This window comes from Pelodiscus sinensis, chromosome 5, assembly GCF_052426305.1.
Source record: "Pelodiscus sinensis isolate ZL-2025 chromosome 5, ASM5242630v1, whole genome shotgun sequence".
Taxonomy (NCBI): domain Eukaryota; kingdom Metazoa; phylum Chordata; order Testudines; family Trionychidae; genus Pelodiscus; species Pelodiscus sinensis.
This window is the reverse complement of record NC_143056.1, coordinates 13896204-13916557: the sequence shown is the minus strand read 5'-3', so window position 1 is coordinate 13916557 and position 20354 is coordinate 13896204. Positions and strand designations below refer to the sequence as shown.

Sequence of the window (20354 nt, the reverse complement as noted above, 5' to 3'; positions counted from 1 at the left end):
GGGGGCCATGCTGCCAGCCAGAGGCTGCTCCCTGGAGCTGGGGCACTTGCTGCCCCCCCATGGTCATTCTGGGATTAACTTTCCTCTCTGATTGTTGCCCTCCTGTGGTCACTCATGAGTATAACCACTCCTGCTGTCACACTCCGCCCTTTCCATTTGATGAGAAACAATCACCTGCCAGGCACATCCAATTGTCCTGACACAACGGCAGGGGGCTTGCTTTAAGTTATGATAAGAGGAAACTGCATTCCAAGTTTGGTGATCCTAGCTCAGGGTGGTCCTTGCCTGAATCTGGCCCCTGAGGCTCATGTCACCCCCAGCTTTGGGGAGCCTACACTGGTGCTCCAGTCCCTCTGCCACCTCACAGCTGGGCTAGAGCTTACAGAATATGCTCGGCTGGGCCCCCTTAGGCTCTGGTGTGCGAAAGGAATGTGGAGAGTGTCTGTCTCCTTCTCCGTTGGGGACCACATCAGTGAGGTGTGTGGCCCCGACTGATTTTTCTGTGGGTCAGTGGCCCCTGACCCAAAAAAGGTTCCCCACTCTTCTTCTCGCTCATACCATATAGGAGGAATTCTTGAACAAATGGACTCACAGACAGACACACAAACTTTCTCAAATATATAGTAGATAAGAGTTGACAACATAGATATAGACTATAGAAACATTCTTAGTTCATCTTGGAACATCATTAAACCCATTTTGTGGATCAGGCAACTGAGACATTGAAAAGACAAGACACACAGCTAGTTGGAAAAATTGGAATTTTATCCATGTGGAAAAAGTTTGGTTTTCAATGAAAAAAATCAAGAATGGAAATATTTTTATTCAGAAATGCCGCAATAGCACTTGCCAGAATTATAGCTTACGTGGTTCATGCACTTCTCTAGGCCAGACACCCTGATCAGTCTACATGTCCCATGGAGACAGTTGTCTACCATCCTGGTGAGAGAAAATGGTGCATCCTGGGAAATTAAGTCTGTCTGGGGAACCCTGCCCATGGAGAAAAGGAACACAAGGCAAAGGAATTACAAGTCCCATGAGGCAGCAGCATATCCAAATTGAAAACAGTTTATTTTTCAGTTGAAAACAATTCCATTTTCATACATTTTGTTTTTTAATGAAACAAACTTTTTGTGAAGTTTAATTTAACTGAAAACCCAATTTCCCACCAAATAACTGTTTCCATCGAATAACAGATATGATGGGAAATTTTTGACCAGCCCTATTCCTAAGCCCCCATCTTGTGCACTTGCCCCTAGATCATGCTGCCAATGGGTCGACAGACGTGAAAAAGAATCCAACGACAGCACTTCAGGATCCCACACACGTCTTCAATCAATAAGAGACATGTGACTGCTGAAACCCATGTTTATCTTTCCACGTAAAGCAGTTTCTCATGCAAAAGCAATTAAATGAGTCAAAAGCCAGCAAGAAGCTGTCATGAAGAACAAACATACCATCACATGTCTAAATACTAAACTCATAAAGTGAAAAGAAACTTGTTCTGTACTAAAGAGACTTTATACATGAGCAAACATCATACAGGAAACTGATGCAATATACCACAACCATAGACACAGTATAACAGCATATCCAGGGCTAAACTTTCAAAGTTAGGCATGAAGAACAGTTTGCATGTGCTTTATACAGACAAACACACACCAATTTGCATGTGCTTTACACACACACACGGACACACACACACACGGACAACCTAGACATGCAGCTAAGTACACATGCCAGATAGGTGCCTAACTAGCGATACACATGCACACACCATATACAGATGTGTGTGCGCAATTGTGCATGCTTAACTTTGAATATCTGGCACCTATTGTTCCATGCACAATCTGTTACCCCCTCTCACATGCACCATAGATATGTACTCCAAGAGTATGAAAGCAGCATGGAGTGTTTGGCAAGTGACCCAATGCATCTTACCAAAGTTTATTTTATTGTTCACTGCCTTTTCTTCTGTTGGCCACATAGAGCCTCCTGCCAGGCCTCTATGTTACAGAGTAATTAAAGTACAAATAACTAGTGACTTATGAAATAGCTTAGCAATTGTACACAGCTACAGAGTATAGGTATGCGTGTATGACTCAATTACTGCTTAAACACCATAACTGGCAGATTTCCAGTTCCTGAAATATCATTGACACTATGAACCCTGTCTCAAAATTCATTCTTCCATATAAGAATACCAGGGGGCTGTGCCCCCTGCTTGCTATGCTAGCCAACCCCCCTTTCTCTGGAGGTAGGCAGCCCTGACTCTCCCCCCGGCCACCAGGGTAGGCTGGGGCCGCACCAGCCACGGCTCTCCCGTGGGCTGCCGGGGAGGGCCAGCCTCAGTCTCTCCCCACAGCTGCAGAGTAGGGCCAGCACCGTGCCAGCCCTGGTCTCTCGGCCCCTCCAGCCACTGGGGAGCGGGGAGAAGGAAAAGGCAGGGAGGAGGCCACATGGCTGAGGATGGAGGGATGCAGAGTGACGTGATGATGTCACTCTGTTGGCCTCCAGGACTTTTTTTTTTACAGCAATATTATTGACATTTATAGCATGACTTCAAACCCCTCCAGAGCCAATGAAGGTGCTAATCATGTCCCAGCATTATTATTATTATTTTTTCTCCTTCTCCTCTCCTTCCTCATCCTTCTTCTTGAGTTATTTTCTTTATTATAATTATGCCAAGCCCCAGAGTCCTACAGCATGCTAGGAGTAACACCTTTCTGGTTTCTGAAAATGGACACAATAGTGGGGATATGTCTACACAGCAGCGTTATTTTGAAATAACAAAATGCGTGTCTACACAGCAAGCTGTTATTTTGAAATACTGTTGAGCTGGAGGACTTCCTACTCCAACTCCTGTAAACCTCGTTTTATGAGGAGTAAGGGAAGTGGAAGGAAGCGTGTTCTTCTTTCAACTTCCTGCTGTGTAGACAGCGCCAAAAGCTGAATTAAGCTATTTCGACTTCAGCTACGCAATTGATGTAGCTGAAGTTGCGTAGCTTAATTTGACTTTTGCCCTGCTGTGTAGACGTACCCTAGGAGATCTGGAACCTCCCTACTCCTGCCTCTTCCCAACACTCACTGCTCCCCCCCGTCTCCCTTTCTCCTCACTTGATCCTGTCTACCTTCACTGCCCCATCCCCTACTAGCTGGGCAAGGATGGGAGCCTGCCTGCCCAAGAGACACAGGTAGGAGGCAGCCCCAGCTGAGCAGGGACTGGCTTGAGTTGATAACCCAGCACTTCCTTCTTTGCCCCACCCTCACCTGTTGTAACTGGACTTTTGGTGTCTAGTCAGTACCTGTGAATAGACACTGCACTGGTCTTCTTCCAACTGGACTTCCTGGAAGAAAACTGGATACCCAAGTCTGCCTGTTTTCAGAGCTCAGTGCACGGCCCACCTCTACGTGCAAGCTGTCCCTCACTGAAGGAAGGAGCATGTCTTGTCACAAACTCAAACGGATGATGGTGAGGGCCGCGAGGGCAGTGGGAAGGAAAGTCACAAGGACCTGATCCATTACGTGAGTAATCCATACTCCTGTGAGGAATTTCATTGACGGCTGGCTGCCACAGCAGCCATTTCTTTTTCACTGTGGTAAGAGGAGCAACATCACATCTGCAATGTCAGGTGAAAAAGTATCCACTGAATCCCTCCTCTCCCCCAGGTTTAAAACTTTAGCAACATAAAGTGAGAAAGACTTAAGGGGAGAACAGGGCAGGAGCCCAGACCCTATCCATGTAGAACCATTTCCCCTGGAGCAGTAAGTGCGGACTCCACATTGAACAGGACACTTATGCTAAATCTTGTCAGTCTTTTCCTTGAAGTCTGTGCAGTGAGGACAAGGGGAATATGGGAAAAGTCAGGAAGATGATGTGGAATGCACAGAGGTTGTAACTCAGGGTATGTCTAGACTACAGGGTTTTGTCAACAGAAGTTTTGTCGGCAGATACTGTCGACAAAGCTTTTGTCGACAAAGAGCGTCTAGACTACATCTAGTTCTGTCGACAAAGCAAGCCGCTTTCTCGACATAACAGTGTGGACACAAAGGACAGTGTAGATGCAATAATGCCTTCTATCGACAGAACTCTGTCGACAAAAGGCGTTATTCCTCGTAGAATGAGGTTTACATGCGTCGACAAAACTGCTGAGTTTTGTCAACGTTACGTCGACATAACTCAAAGGCAGTGTGGACGCAGGTATAGTTTTGTCGGCAAAAGTCCACTTTTGTCAACAAAACCCTGTAGTCTAGACACACCCTCAGTGTTTTGTGTGTGTGGAGGGGCGGGTGACATGGAAGTAATTCAATGGGAACCACTGAAAGATATTTCTCTTTTCAGGCACATGCTTTGTAGGCTTTCCAGTGTGATATCAGTTGGGGGAGGGGAAGACTCTAGTAATAGAAAAAGCATCTTTTTGCCAAAATATTAGTTTTTTGGAAGGATGAGGAACACTCCAGGAAATGCCATGAGAGATTCCCATAGAATGGAGGGGAGACTGAAGCCAGGTAAGTGTTAGAGCTATAGAAATAGGAAAAACAGGCAAGAAAGAGGGCAAGGCTAGAAACAGCCAGGCAAGACTGTAATCTGGGAAAGAAATTGGAGACCCCCATGAGCAGCACAGCTGCCTGTGATCAGGGATTAAGCAGGCCTTGTCAGCAGGCTTATGGTGTCTCATAAACCAAGAGAGGTTTTCTTCACTTCTAAAAGAGAGAACTTGTGTGCTGGGCAGGTTTGTGGAAACTGTAGATGTCTGGCTGGTGTTAGAAAAAAAACCCTTCTGCCCCCCCCCAGTACAAAGTTTGGCCAGGCCGTGCTTGCCATAGTGGGCTGCAGTACTCCTTGGGAGAAACCGGCTGCACCCTTCCTGCATACCGTTGCCTGTAGAAAAGGGAAGGTGTGAAAAAGGGAAAATAGCCTTGGACTCTCCCACCTGTCACCTTGGTGTGAGAACTGCGGGGCTTACCTGGTCGCATGAAACCTGCACAGTTTCGGCCCGGCTCCTGTGACACATACCCCCACTTGGTGACCGTTGGGCTGTATATGGTAATATGCAAGCGTGGGAAAGCGATGTGCAGACTTGGGGATAGATACCCATCACACAGTTCGCTCTAAGAGGACTTCGCAACACAAAGACCACCGTGCGTGTGCCTTCCTGTCTATTTCAAAGCGCTGCCGGCATGATCAACCAACAGGCAACTTCCCCCAACTCTTGGGTGTAACCAAGGCCTTCGCAACCGAACCAATATCTTTGAAATGTTCCGTGTGCTGTGTAAGTTGTTATGTATGATTTGATTTTCTTTGTTGTATAGCTTAGTGTTATATAGTTGTTTTGGTAGTACATAGAGTTTGTAGTTATCACTGTTATTAATTAGTATAACTTGATATCTTTAGAGCAGAGACTAGTCCCCTTGCCGTTCCCATCCTTATATTTCTGATACGTTCAACTAGAAATCATAGAATAAATATAATAAATATTGTAAATTCATTACTGACACAGTCAATTAAAAATCTTAGAATAAATACTATAAATTCATCACTGTCATAAATATATATCTTTTATTTTACTAAAACGGTCCACCTGGTTCTGTCCTTCCCTTCTTGGGTATGCATCATCGGAACTGTGGTTCTCGCAACAGCTGGTACAAGGCAAAGCAGCCATAGCTACTTTCATGGAAACAGGCTTTTTAGAAATAAAATTTCCACAGAGTATATATATATATATATATATATTCTCTTCCGGAGTCTGTGACACATGGTAACTGTTTGCTTGCAGAAATATTGGGCTATTTGTTTTCAAGAATGAACAGAACAGAAAGTTACCCTATCCAAGATGTAAGAGAGAGCGGGGGAGAGAGAAAACCACAGAAACCAAACACAACTGGGATCGTAGAGGCAACCTAAACCCTGACAGTTCATTCCCTGAGCTCAAACACAGCATTTGCAGTGAAATACCAACAAAAGCTTTCCTCAGGCTTAGCAACACTGTTCAGTACTACTCCATGGTAGCATTTTTAACTTCAGTTGCAATTTCTTTATATTCCTTCTAATGAATATTGGTAGAATCATAGAATCATAGGACTGGAAGGGACCTCGAGAGGTCATCGAGTCCAGCCCCCTGCCCTCAAGGCAGGACCAAGCTCCGTCTACACCATCCCTGACAGATGTCTATCTAACCTGTTCTTAAATATCTCCAGAGAGGGAGATTCCACCACCTCCCTTGGCAATTTATTCCAATATTTGACCACCCTGACAGTTAGGAATTTTTTCCTAATGTCCAATCTAAACCTCCCCTGCTGCACTTTAAGCCCATTACTCCTTGTCCTGTCCTCAGAAACCAAGAGGAACAAATTTTCTCCTTCCTCCTTGTGACACCCTTTTAGATATTTGAAAACCGCTATCATGTCCCCCCTTAATCTTCTTTTTTCAACCCAAAGAAGGTAGGAAAGGATATATTGTTATTCTAGTGGGGTGAGTAAGGGCATGTCTACACTAGCAAATTATTTTGAAATAGTTATTTTGGGTGTTATTATTTTGAAATAAGTTATTTTGAAATAGCATATCCGCACTACAGGGATGCCTCTAAATTAGTCCAAGGCAGGCTCCCTTAATGTGGACATGCTACCTCGACTTAGAGCTCCAGGAAGCACTGGGAGACATTACTTTGAATGACTCTGGGGAGTAGTTATCTCGAAATAGCAGCAGAGGAGCATCCACACTACTGCTATTTTGAAATAATTAATTAAAAATAAATGTTATTCCTCGTGGAAAGCAGGAGTTATTATTTTGAAATAACCAGCCCCTTATTTCGTAATAACAGGGTTAGTAGTGTGGACTCTCCACTTGTTAGTTCAAAAGAAGGGGAGTTATTTCAAAATAACTCTGTAGTGTAGAGTAAGGATTACTGTTTTCTGGCTCTAACATAAAACCAAACACATAAAAAACCAAGGGATTAAAAACACAAAATTTAAAATATTAATTATAATGCCAATGATTTTTCAAGAATTAAAAGTATTAAAGAATTAAAGCATTAACCTACATTTTAAAATTCAAAAAATACAATAAAGTTTCAAAACTATGTAAAAGTTGGTTAACATTTAGCTGCAAAATCTTGTTCTCTGTGATGGAATTCCAGCTAAAGCAGGCATCTCACAGAGAAAGTGCTCAGTGACATAGAATTGTGTTTCTGTGTATTTTGGAACGGGTTTTGGAACATTTGTGCTCACTGAAATGACAGCCTTTCTGGTAATTTCTCCGTTTCCCACCAAGAAAAAAAAAGGGCCTTAATCGTCTTACTGGAAATTGTTCTATTTATGCAGTAAATCCAGCTTCTAAAATTGCTTTAGTTCATAAGTTATGTAACCTAAACAGATGGACTTTGAGCAATTTTTGTATGGCAATTCAAACGATAATCTAAACAGGCTGCAATGATTTATCAGCTCATTCACGGCGGAGGGGAAACAGATTTGAGGCCTTGAAAATAGGCATGGGCTGTACACCCTGGTGTAGCAGTGTTTATGTGGCAAAAACGGTAAAAAAATAATAAAGGGCTTGTTCTCTCTGTCCCCAGCTGAAGCATTCTAGATGCTGTACATAATAAGCAAATAAATAAATAGTACACTATATGATATATTATGGTCCTCCTGCACATGTTTAATTTTATGCACTGTGAGTAGCTTCATTGAAGACAATGGGGCAGACAAACTACTATAGATACAGTTACTTAAGTCTTTCCAGGATCAAGGCCTAAAAGATTAGTGAGGGAGGAGGGAAGGACAGAGAAGGAACTTAAAACAGGGCCAGAAATAAAATAGGCAAATAAGGGTTGGGAAATGTGAAAAATACACAGTCCCTTAATAATGTTCTCCAACCAATGTTCTCATCTCACAATCAGTGTTATGTACAGAATTATAAAGTATAAATCCATTCCATCGCCCGCCCCACGATCTTCAGTTCTAAGGCAGGAAGAGATATAGTATTTTTACTATATAAAGAAATGTCTGTTTGTCCATCCATCTGTGAGTCCATTTGTTCAAGAATTCCTACCAAACAGTAAGAGCCAGGACTACCAAATTTGGTATGCAGTCTTATAATAACTTCAAGCAAGGTCAGGATCAGTGTTCTCTCTAACATTTTCTATCCTTGGGTGGGTTGAATTTTCTTTTGGAGGGTTGAAATTTCTTCTGTGCAACACCAATATTGAAGTAGTGCGTGGATGTGCATATGTATATATATTTCCCCCACCTATCCCATGCAGTCAGCCCTTTACACCTCCCTTCCCAGCCCACGAGGGTTGAGGATACTGTTGGGTTTTGGCCTCTGCCTCTCTTTCTCTCTCCCTCTCCTCGCACACAGGACTCTCAAAAGTCCACTCCCCTCTGGCGTCCCCCTAAGCCAATTAATATATATTTAACAGTCCATATGCGTGGAAGAAAATATGAGAGATTTTTAACAAAGAGTGATGCTTACAATATTAAATATGAAATTAATAAAAAGAAAATTAACACTACCCTTGGAGAACATGTATCATCATCCTTTCTAAAAACTCAGTCTAGTAAACAAACCAAAATGAATATTATCTACACATAGCTCAGCTTCAAGATGCTAAACAAATCTATGAGACAACTAGAAATAGTATTTGCAAAGAGAGCATGAATAATACAGTAGTTCCTGACACTGGGAAGGAGAGTAAAAGGCATTCACTAAGGCTTATATAGTTTTTCTGGGGAATGTTTAGGATTCATGCTGTAAAAATAGACAAAAATAGTTTCTCGGTTTGAAACGTTCACCTTTTGTGGGTCACCAAGAGTAGAAGCCCCAGAACAAATTATCTCAAGGCTTCAGGATTTGTAGATGGTTTCATGTTTCAAAGAGCTTGGAAATGTTTCATCCTACAAAATAACTAGCATCATACCTAGTACTTGCTATTTCTGACTCATAAGAGCCAGAACTCTACTATGTAGCAAAGATTCAGCCTTAATGCAATAGAATATACCATGTATTAATTAGTAACACAGGATTTAAAAAAAATCATTAAGATAAGAATTTTAGATATCTGAAACACTCAAAAAAAGTCTGTTAAAAGAATCTTTTTCTTTCTAACCTTAAGCCATTAACACCCAGGTAAACTTTGTTTGTTGTAGCTAGTTGAGTTAAGGATCGACGCAATACTGGATAAATCTTCTAGGAATGTATAAATCAGACTATTGCATGCATACATTAAGCTATTTTTAATTAAAAATATTTATAACCTCCCTTTTCCCAGTCATATTCAAACAAACAGTGATGTCTCAAGGGGCCTGATTAGTGTCTTGCCAATTTTACACTTGTTTATTATCACTGACTTTAAGAGGGCTACTTATATTTGTCACCTCTGTAAGCAAAAGGAGACTCAGGATCACATAAGAGTTTAATGCCTAAAAGGATGAGAAGAAGTAGAGGGAAAATAGGGAATAAAGGTCATTCTAAAATATAATTAAGTATCTGGCTGCTTTTTAAAAGTTAGGAGAGTTGGTCTGATGGGTGTTGGAGTAGGCGGAGGAAGGACAGAAAAAGTGACTTGTGCCCACTAGAGATCACAGTAAACACTCCATTTCTTATACACCTAAGAGCCATCCAAGGCTACAAAATGTACCATGTTGAAATGTAGCCCTAATCCAGCCATATTACACAGCTTTTATCCTAATCCTTTAGGATTTAAATGGAGTACTTGCAAATCTGGGATCAAATTGCGATGTAGCCGTGGTAAGGCTCTTTGATCCAGGTTATGTTTTAAACAGGGCTAAAAAGCAGAGTTTCTTAATATAGTTTAAATAGTCTAGGCTGAAGCAAGGCCAAAATATGGCCCCAGTTCTACAATCAAGTCCATGTAAGCAGACACTTGCACCTGTATGGAACTGATTGCAGGACAGGGATCCCTGTTATACCATGGCTGGACCATCACGATGTTTAAACACGGTACCTAATGACAGTGAATTTGTGAAGTTTAAAGGGAAATTATGCGACCCGGGCAAGCAGCATGAAGTCCAAGTCCCTCACAAATATAGCCAAGGTCTGCCCAGAAGGCCATTTTTTGTCCAAGGTTTCAGCCCTGAAATTTCATTCACTACATGGTTGTGAGTTGTGCTTTTCTAGCCTCCCTGCATTTCTCCATCCTCAAGGTTTTCCTTTTCTAATCTTCTGATGAGGGGGAAAGGTGCAACAGGTTTCACTGAAATACCAAGTCATTACAGAAATAAACTGACAGCACATTAAATATAAAGGACCAAATTCAGTCCCCGTTGCAATGCTCTTTTCATCATGTGAGTCTACAATGCCTAGCACAAACAAGGCCTTCGTCTTTTGGGTGGTCCTGAAATACAAAGAATTAATATGCAATGACCTCCGTGGAGTTTGAATCTGGCCTAATGATTACTGTATCGTCTTTTAGTCAGATTGTATTTTGCTATACAAAAACCACCCCAAAATTCCACCTCCTCACAAAAGAAAACAAATATGTTTCCCCTTCTGTTTGTAAATATATTGAAATGATCAACTGAATAGGCTTGTCACTCAAGCTTAGAAGGCATGATTGGCTTAGAATAGCTTTTCCATAGATGATGTCATTTACTTGACTGTGTATTCCTACCTATTCCACAACTGTGTTAGTCAATCTCGCAGTAGATTAATCCTGATGCACCAATCTGGCATGCACTCAATTTGCCCAGCAGTTATTGAATGCATTTCAAGAAGGCTGCTATTTATGTTGCAGAAAGCATGGTCCAGATGACTTTCAGATGGCCATTAGTTTGTTTGTGTGTAAATAGGTCTAAAATCCCTGAGGACTAACAACTGGACTAAGCCAGATACTGTATTAGCAGTTACATAAGAGGAGAGCTAATGTTTTCCCCCTATTGTTACTTGGCTATACTGAATTCAAATACAGTATAGATGAAAAGGGATTCCCACATCTTTTGGCATACTGACTGATCCCTAAAAGTTCTCTTCAACTGCCCGGTGTTCTTAATTTGAAACTTTAAGGAACAGTGGATGTGTGGCCCTTGGTCAGGAGAGTTTTTGTTTAATCTTAGTGAATTTAGACCTGATGAAAAGCACTGGCCTGACAGCTCTTGGGAAAAGTACTTTATTTAAACAGAACATATAGAACAAGTTACAATGTCTCAGAGGGGTAGTTGAGCTAGTCTGTAACTTTAAAAAGAACAAGTAGGAATTTCATCACCCAATACAGAGAGAGACTGCGGAATTGGAATTCATCTACAAGTTTGACACTGTTACCCTGGGCTTGAATAAAGACATTAACTGGTTGGCGCATTACAAAGACAATTTCCCCTACCTTTAACATCCACATTTTCACATCAAAAGCTATGAATGGGACACATCCAGCCCACTTAAGACGGGTCCTATAACTGACAAGTACTTCTTTTCCTGTTATATATACCTTGATTTCTGCTATTTCCACTCCGTCTCATCTGATGAAGTAGGTTTTAGCAACAAAAGCTCATGGTACTATATATTTTTGTTAGTTTGTAAGGTGCCACAGTACTACTCATTGTTTATATAGAGCAAGGTTAAGAATAATAAACCCTTTCCCATGACATACTCTTATGTGCCTCAATGTGGCCTGCTGGGATTACCTTTAAGATAAAAGATGATGATGACCTCTATGCAACTTCAAGCCTTAGTTTCTTTGCTGATTTAACACATTAATTTTGTGCATATGTTCATGTCTCCCTGCCTCCAAATACTAAAACAGCTGGCTTCATGAGGCTAAAAGAAGTTCCCAGTAGTTAAAGTGGTGAGGTGCAAGAGCTAAAGATTTCAGCTTCAGACTAAGTTAAATCAATGATGCATGTAACTAAGCAAGATAGAGAGCAGACTAATGTTTATTCCACCGGGATGCCCAACAGACTGTCACTAATTGCAACATCCTTAAAGATCTGCACTGAGAGAACCAAGTCATTTTACCTAGGTGTCCAGACAGCTATTAGACCATAGTATTTTTTTGGTCAATGCTGGCCCAGGCTGAATTCAAATCATGGATCTAGAGGTGAAGGTTCCATATCCCTTGATAAAACCAGTGCTGTGTTTTTTACACATGTAGAAGTGGCAAAATTGGCCAAGAAACTGACAGCATCGCAGTAACAAGAATAGCTCTTTTTTTCTTTTGGTACTAAAAGTATTTCTAGTGCACACAGAAATGTACACTGATATGGCTGATTGAACAGAGACAGGTAGTTACTTTTGAACACATTCAGTCTTTGAGGAAGGTGTTATCTTCCCTCAAGAGATTTCAACAACCTACACCCCACCATCAACCGCAGCCTGGACTATTCTATACGAGAGATCCACTTCCTGGACACCACAGTACAAATCAGCAATGGAAAATTAGACACCACTCTCTACAGAAAACCCACTAACTCATACAGTTACCTACATGCTTCCAGCTCCCATCCAGAACACACTACACGATCCATCGTCTCTAGTCAAGCCCTTCGATACAACCACATCTGCTCTAATCCCACTGACAGAGACCAGAAACTTCAGGATCTCTACCAAGCATTTATAAACCTCAACTACCCACCTGGAGAAATAAAAAAGCAAATTGAAAGAGCCAGACGAATACCTAGAAACCATCTACTTCAAGACAGACCCAAGAAAACCAACAATAGAACACCACTTGTCATCACCTACAACCCCCAACTTAAACCTGTCCAACACATTATCAATAAACTACAGCCTATACTGGAACAGGATACCATACTCCAAGAGGCTCTGGGAGACAGACCCATAGTCTCCTATAGACAACCACCTAACCTCAAGATGATTCTTACCAACAACCACAGGACATACCACACTAATACCAACCCTGGTACCTTCCCTTGCAACAAACCCCATTGCCAGCTTTGTCCACATATTCATTCTGCTGATACCATTATTGGACCTAACCAAGTGAGTTATAAGATCAAGAACACATATTCCTGCGCATCCAGAAATATAATTTATGCTATCATGTGCCAAAAGTGTCCGTCTGCTATGTACATTTGACAAACATCTCAGACACTTCGCCAAAGGATTAATGCCCACAAAACAGATATCAGACAAGATCACAAAGAAAAAACAGTTTCTTGCCATTTTAACCAGAAAGGACACTCTCTCAATGACTTAACCACCTGCATTCTGCTACAAAGACCTTTTACATCTGCACTTGAAAGGGAATCCTCTGAACTGTCATTCATGTTAAAATTCAACACTCTCCGGGAAGGAATGAACAAACACTCAAACTATCTTACCCATTACCAAGATAGCTTCCCCAATTATCACCTCTAATACCATTAGCTCACAGACATCCCACTCTCCCCACCTCTAATATCATCAATTCACAGACACTTACCTTCCTTCCTCCCCCCCCCCCCCCTGCATTCCCCTCCTGTTCTGAAATGTGATTTGTCCTTTTCATATGTGTTCACTTTTTTTTAATTGTATCCTTTGGTATATATGGTTGTGACTATTTTCTTCCACTATTTGATCTGAGGAAGTGGGTTTGGCCCACGAAAGCTCATCATCTAATAAACCATCTTGTTAGTCTTTAAAGTGCTACATTGTCCTGCATTTTGCTTCATCTTCCCTCAAGACTTTCTGCTGAAGTTTCCTTCCTTAAATAATGGCATTTTGCTACAGACCTGTAAAACAAAACTGGGAGCTCTACAGACTGCTCTCATAACTGTATTTATCCTTCTGCTAACAGTTTTATGGCAAATTATATTTCATTTTGTTAAATGAGCTTTTGAGTAGAAGCCAAATTGCTCTGGGCAAAACATATTTTGTTTTCCTACCATTTAATCAGTAGAAAATTAAGAGACCAAAACTGCAGTGCCACTGACTTAATGTCAAGCATCTGAACTCCCTGAAATGAACACTGAGAAGAAAAGGTCAGTGTTCTTATTGTGATGTACCTGGGAGTCAAACAAAGATTCTGCCGGTAAAATATAATTTTAAGTCTCCATGTTCCTTTAATAATGCTTCCTACTATGAATGTAACAGAAACCAAATACCAAACTAAGCTTTAAGGAGCTAATCTTCAGATGGTGTGAATGAGTACAGCTCTTGTGGTGTTACAGGAGCTGTGTAATTCTAAACAGTCAAGAATTTGGTCTTGAGAGTTTTAGTGGCCATCAGCTTCTGAAATGTTCTAGGATCTCACTCATCTACTTTGCTGTTGGTTTTGTTACAAATAAATTTGACCTTCTAAGGGGAAATTGAGGACATTGCTCAAATTCCTGTTTCCGCCCTTGCTTCTCTTCTGGCAGCTATTCAGAGAGCAGGAACTGCTACAGAAATAATATCTAAAGATTGCTGCTGCCAAAGATCAGGGTTTGTTGCCCTGAAAGAAAAAATGTTTCTAGAGTAAACACTAATATGACAATGTAGCACATGTCTCTGCTACCAAAATATAAACCAGTTTGAAGCATTTTTATTTCTATGACGAACATGCTCAGCAGCACAATGTCTGCTAATGCCAGAGCCAAATCTGGCTCAAAGTCTTAAAACTAGATGCAATTTTTCTCAGTTTTGGGTGTGTGGAGGAGGCAAGGGGGAGGTAAGAGCTTTTTTTTTTTGCTACTTATGCACATGGAGGAAAATTTTATAATGTTTTTGTTTTTAATGTTATCTATGATAGCTATGCAAATGCTACACTGGTACAGTACCATACATTTTATATGTCTGGAAAGGAAATCATATATTTACTCATATATGTGAATATAAAAGTGGCCATTTTTATATTTCACTCTGAAGTTACATATGTAACATGTGTTACTTACAATCTATGGCCCTGATCCCACAAACGTGACAGACTTCTACACTCCCACAGAGACCTCTTGATTTCAGCAGAGTTTGGTAGAATCGGGACCTATTTGTATCAGACATATGTCCTTTCCATAAAACTAGAATCTTATTTGGTACAGTCCTTGAGCCACACTGTGTCTCCCCGCCAGCAGTGGAAGATCCAGGCCCAAGATTTACTGCAAGACTGTAGTTCACTCTGCCGTTTCTACTGGTTAGATAGCTCTGGCTCTTAGCAGTCGTGGAGGGTGGGGGAGTGAGTGCCAGGTACCTCCATTTGCAAATAATCCAATCAGGCCCAATTGTGGGGGGGCATTGTTGTGTATTGGGTTGTAGATGTAAATCTTGTTGTTATAATAACTGAGTTAGGTCACTGGGGTCAGCCCAGCTGGTTTGGACTTGTTCTAGTTAGTTCTGTGCTATGCAATAAAATGGATACTTGCAACTACTCCAGCTCTCTGTATTTCCACTGGTTTCTTCCTATACTGTGAAACTCCACACGACATAACGAAGGTGGGATACCTGTGCTGCCTCCAGCAACAAAAGAAGTAGAAGTCAATGTAAGAAAACAACCTTTTTTTTTTGGCTGTTCTGGAAGGTGGGGGTAAGAACTGGCTGCTACCCTGTGCAAACTGAAACTAAGATCAGTGGAGCTCAGAGGCTGAAAAAGAAAAAAAAACGGGGGGGGAGTACAGCAGCCATGGCTACACTTACAGGGCCGCTCGGACGTTTTGAAGAGACTATAGAGCAATGGCACGTATATACTGAGCGTTTTGAACTTTTTGCTATTGCAAATGCCATTAAAGAAGAGAAGAAGGTGCCAATATTTTTAAGTGTTGTAGGGGCTAAGACCTATTCTCTGCTACGCAGTTTGCTGCTCCCTGTTAAGCCGGAGACCAAATCTTACAGTGCCATTGTGGAAATCCTGGGGTCAAATTTATGCTCCAAAGCCATTGGTCATTGCAGAAAGGTACAGGTTCCATAACAGAGACCAAAAAGAAAGTGAAACAATTGTACAATTTGTAGCAAATTTGAAACAGCTTGTTGAACACTGTGAATTTAAGGAGATGTTAAATGATGCCCTACGTGACAGGTTAGTGCGTGGCTGCACTGGGAAGCTATACGGAGGCGTCTGTTAACAGAAGCTCAGCTCACCCTACTGAAGGCTATTGATATTGTGGTCTCCATGGGACTGGCCACATGAGAGGCGCAATGCCTTAGTGCACCCCCTAGAGTGCATAAAGTGTCCCAAGAACCTACCCACAAAACAGTGGGGAGCCAGGCACATTACCGCTGTGGAAAGCCAGGCCACCATGCATCAGAATGCTGGGGTAAGAACCGAGTGTGTTGACAGTGTAGAAAAAAAGGACACATTGAGCGTGCCTGCCAACAAAAGAAAAAGAGGCCTGTGGTCTGGCAGAACAAAAAGGAAAATCTGCATCCCATTGAGCAGATGCCTGATGATCAAGGTGACACCCTGTCTGAAGAAGAAGTGCCATGCTAGGTTTTGTCTTTGGAAGGGGGCTCCCATGTATACTGGGTAACCCCCTGTTGGATGCCAAACCTGTACGCGTGGAAGTAGACTCTGGTGCAGTTTCATTGGTCTCAGACATGGTGTATAAGGAAAAGCTGAAGCATCTTCCACTTCAGGCTATTGTGACGGCTCCACCCCCTCAAAATGTTAGTCAACTTCACTTGTTTCTAGGACTTTTGAACTATTATGGAAGGTTTATTTCACAGCTAGCCACACTATTAAAACCACTTCATGAGCTCCTTGGCCAGAACAAGTCTGGAAGTGGACTGACGCCAGTGATGTTGCATTTAACAAGGCTAAATGTGCACTGCTAAATGCAGAGGTCCTGATGCATTTTGATCCATCCTTACCTTTACAGTTGGCCTGTGATGCCTCCTCATATGGAGTGGGAGCAGTCTTGTCACACATTATGCCTTCAGGAGAGGAGAAACCAATTGCTTTTGCTTCACGCACCTTACGCTAACTATGCGCAAATTGAGCGTGAAGCATTGGGAATTGTTTTCGGGCTTCAGAAACTTCACCAGTAGCTGTTTGGATGAAAGTTTATACTTCTCACTGACCATCGACCTCTGACAGCAATTTTTGGTCCACACACAGGTATTCCGCCATTGGCTGCTAGTCGTATGCAATGATGGGCACTGTGGCTTTCAGGACACACATATGAGATCAGATATAGGAAATCTACTCTGCATGGCAATGAAGATAGTCTCTCTAGGCTGTCTTTGCTAGTCAAACATCAAGATAGTGGCCAGAAGTACCTGTTTTACTTTGAACAGGTAGAGAACACGCCCATCACTGCTGCACAAGTTAAGAGAGCAACTCGTGTTGACCCAGTACTGTCCCAAGTTATGGATCTAGTGATGCATGGAACATCTCTACGGAACTCTCAGGTCTCACCTGACCTTGTCTCCTACATGTCCAGGAGAAAGGAATTATCAACCCATTCGGAGTGCTTGTTGAGGGGAATACCTGTCATTATTCCAAAAATACTGAGACAACAGATGTTAGAGCAGCTGCATTCAGGTCACTGTGGAATGGTGTGCATGAAAGAAGTTGCACAAAGCTATTTTTGGTGGCTTGGCTTAGGCAGTGACATTGAAGAGAAGGCAAGAGCTTGTATTTCTTGACAGGGTGTGAAGAATGCACCTCAATTGGCACCCCTACACCCATGGGACTAGCTTGAAAAAACATGGCAACGTATTCATGTTGATTTTGTTTGCCCATTTGAAAGTAGCATGTTATTGGTGGTGGTAGATGCTCATTCCAAATGGCCAGAAGTCTGTATAATGCCTTCCACTACTGCAGAGAGTACTATCCAAAAACTATGGGGAATCTTTTGTCATTTTGGTCTTCCAGAACAACTTGTGAGTGACAACGGTCCACAGTTTGTCTCTCAGGAGTTTGGAAATTTTATGAAAGCAAACAGGATCCATCACATCACTTCAGCACCGTATCACCCAGACACGAATGAATTGCCTGAAAGGTTCGTTCAGACAATGAAACAAGCTCTGAAATCGGCTAGAGGACATTCACTCATACAAAAGAGTCTGGACACCTTCTTACTATCCTACAGAAACACACCTCATGCTACAACTAAAATGTCCCCGGCTTTTCTAATGATGGGATGTCAGCTGTGTACTTGCTTTGATTTGCTGAAACCTTCAGAATCACAACAAATTGTGCAACATCAGCAGGAAGGTCAAGTCATCAGGCGTGCATCCAGATCAAAAGATCGAACCTTTAGTCCTGGACAGCCAGTTTTGGCTCGGAACTATGCTCCTAGAGCTAAATGGGTCCCTGCCACTATTATTGCTCAAACAGGACCTGTTTCCTATACTGTCTGGACTGCGAAGGCTCTCATTTGGTGGCGGCATGTAGATCAGTTATTGACAGGTTATTCCTGCCCCCAAGGCACATCTCCAGTAGAGTTGCCCGTCCTTCCCACTGCTGGTGTCAAGAATCACCTGCTCCTGACTCTCCTCCTCCATCACCACCTGCAGTGAACATAAACCCCCTCCTTGAGCAGGCTAATCCGACAGCCTCACCTGTTCACACTTCTGGTTCCCAGCCCAGTGTCAGGCCCGTACCCATAACACCTTCGGGTGCGAGAACGCCAGACGTCCGCCGTAATCCACCTCAAGAAAGGAGGCCTCTTCAACGGTTGACCCTTTAGTTGAGATTAACTCACAGATGGGGCAAAATAATCCCCAGGATTAGCTGGGAACTTGAGGCCATCTACCCTCATTCCATAGTTAGTGATAGAAATGTAGCCGTGTTAGTCTGGGGTAGCTGAAGCAAAATGCAGGACAATGTAACACTTTAAAAACTAACAAGATGGTTTATTAGATGATGAGCTTTCGTGGGCCAGACCCACTTTCTCAGATCAAATAGTGGAAGAAAATAGTCACAACCATATATACCAAAGGATACAATTAAAAAAATGAACACATATGAAAAGGACAAATCACATTTCAGAACAGGAGCAGGATGCGGGGGGGAAGGAAGGAAGGTAAATGTCTGTGAATTGATGATATTAGAGGTGGGGGGAGTGGGATGTTTGTGAGTTAATGGTATTAGAGGTGATAATTGGGGAAGCTATCTTGGTAATGGGTGAGATAGTTCAAGTGTTTGTTCATTCCTTTTTGGAGAGTGTTGAATTTTAACATGAATGACAGTTCAGAGGATCCTGTTCTGCAATGTGATTTGTCCTTTTCATATGTGTTCATTTTTTTAATTGTATCCTTTGGTATATATGGTTGTGACTATTTTCTTCCACTATTTGATCTGAGGAAGTGGGTCTGGCCCACGAAAGCTCATCATCTAATAAACCATCTTGTTAGTCTTTAAAGTGCTACATTGTCCTGCATTTTGCTCCATAGTTAGTATTTGTTTTCTTAAAGGGATGTTTTTATTAAGGGGAGAGGAACATGTTGTATATTTGGTTGTCGATATAGATCTTGTTGTTATAGTAACTGAGTAGGTCACTGGGGTCAGCCCAGCTGGTTTGGGCTTGTTCTAGTTAGTTCTGTGCTATGCAATAAAATGGACACTAGTATTCTATGATTCTAACTACTCCAGCTCTCTATATTTCACTGGTTTCTTCCTATACTGTGAAACTCCCCACAACATAACAGGCATTAAAGGGGCAATTGCCCCAGGGTCCAGCGATTCAAAAAGGCTCAGGGCTCCTGGATGCCGCTGCCACTGCTACTGCCCTTTAAATTGCTGCAAGAGCCCCAAGGTGGCATGGAAGACCCCAGCCCTGCCCCTCCACCGAAGACCACATCCCTTCTAGGAGCACAGAACTGCTCCTCCCTGGCCCAGGGGCCCCTCCCCCCCCAAATCTGGTACAGTTGAAAGTTTTCAAAGTACAAATTCTAACCACAGCCGGCCCCGCTCAAACACAGAACATGAGCTAGAATCTCAGCTGGTGCACACTGTCCCAGCTCCATTAACTTCACTTGAGCTAAGTCCATGTACAGCAGCTGAGGATCTGGTGCCGGGCATGTGAAGTGCTAACCCCTCTTCAGCATCATACAGAGCAAACTGTCAGTGCAAACCTGACAACACTGCCGAACCTGTCTGAGATAACGCGGTTAGTCTGGGCTATTGCCATATAGAATGCAAACAGCGAGACATACTGCTCAGCCCGTCTAATAATACCTCTTATCAGCAGTTCTGAGGTTGTTCCAGTGTAATAAAATGTATGTAAACAAAAGCAGATTGACTGTCTTTTCATGTCTACAGATAAGGTGACCAGAATTTGAAAATGTGCAAGGAGGACACTGAGTTGACAAAAAAACCATACTTGTATATGTATATAAATAATCATATAAATAAATGATCACAATATTAGTCGTCTTATAAGACAAACAGACTTAACAAAAACAATCATTTAACATTAAAAACATCAATATTTGTCACTCTTTTAAGAAATTAAAATTCTCGATCCATTTTTTATCAATGTCACGTTCAGTC

At 42.1% G+C, this 20354-nt stretch overlaps 1 long non-coding RNA gene across 1 annotated transcript in view; it reads right to left on the bottom strand.

Moving 5' to 3' along the window:
• Positions 1-755: 755 nt before the first annotated feature.
• LOC149524290 (uncharacterized) overlaps positions 756-20354 on the bottom strand; it is a 55208-nt gene continuing 35609 nt past the window's right edge. Inside the window, exon 3 of the long non-coding RNA XR_016349582.1 lies at positions 756-990. This is a non-coding gene — a long non-coding RNA (uncharacterized LOC149524290). The remainder of the gene's footprint in view (positions 991-20354) is intronic.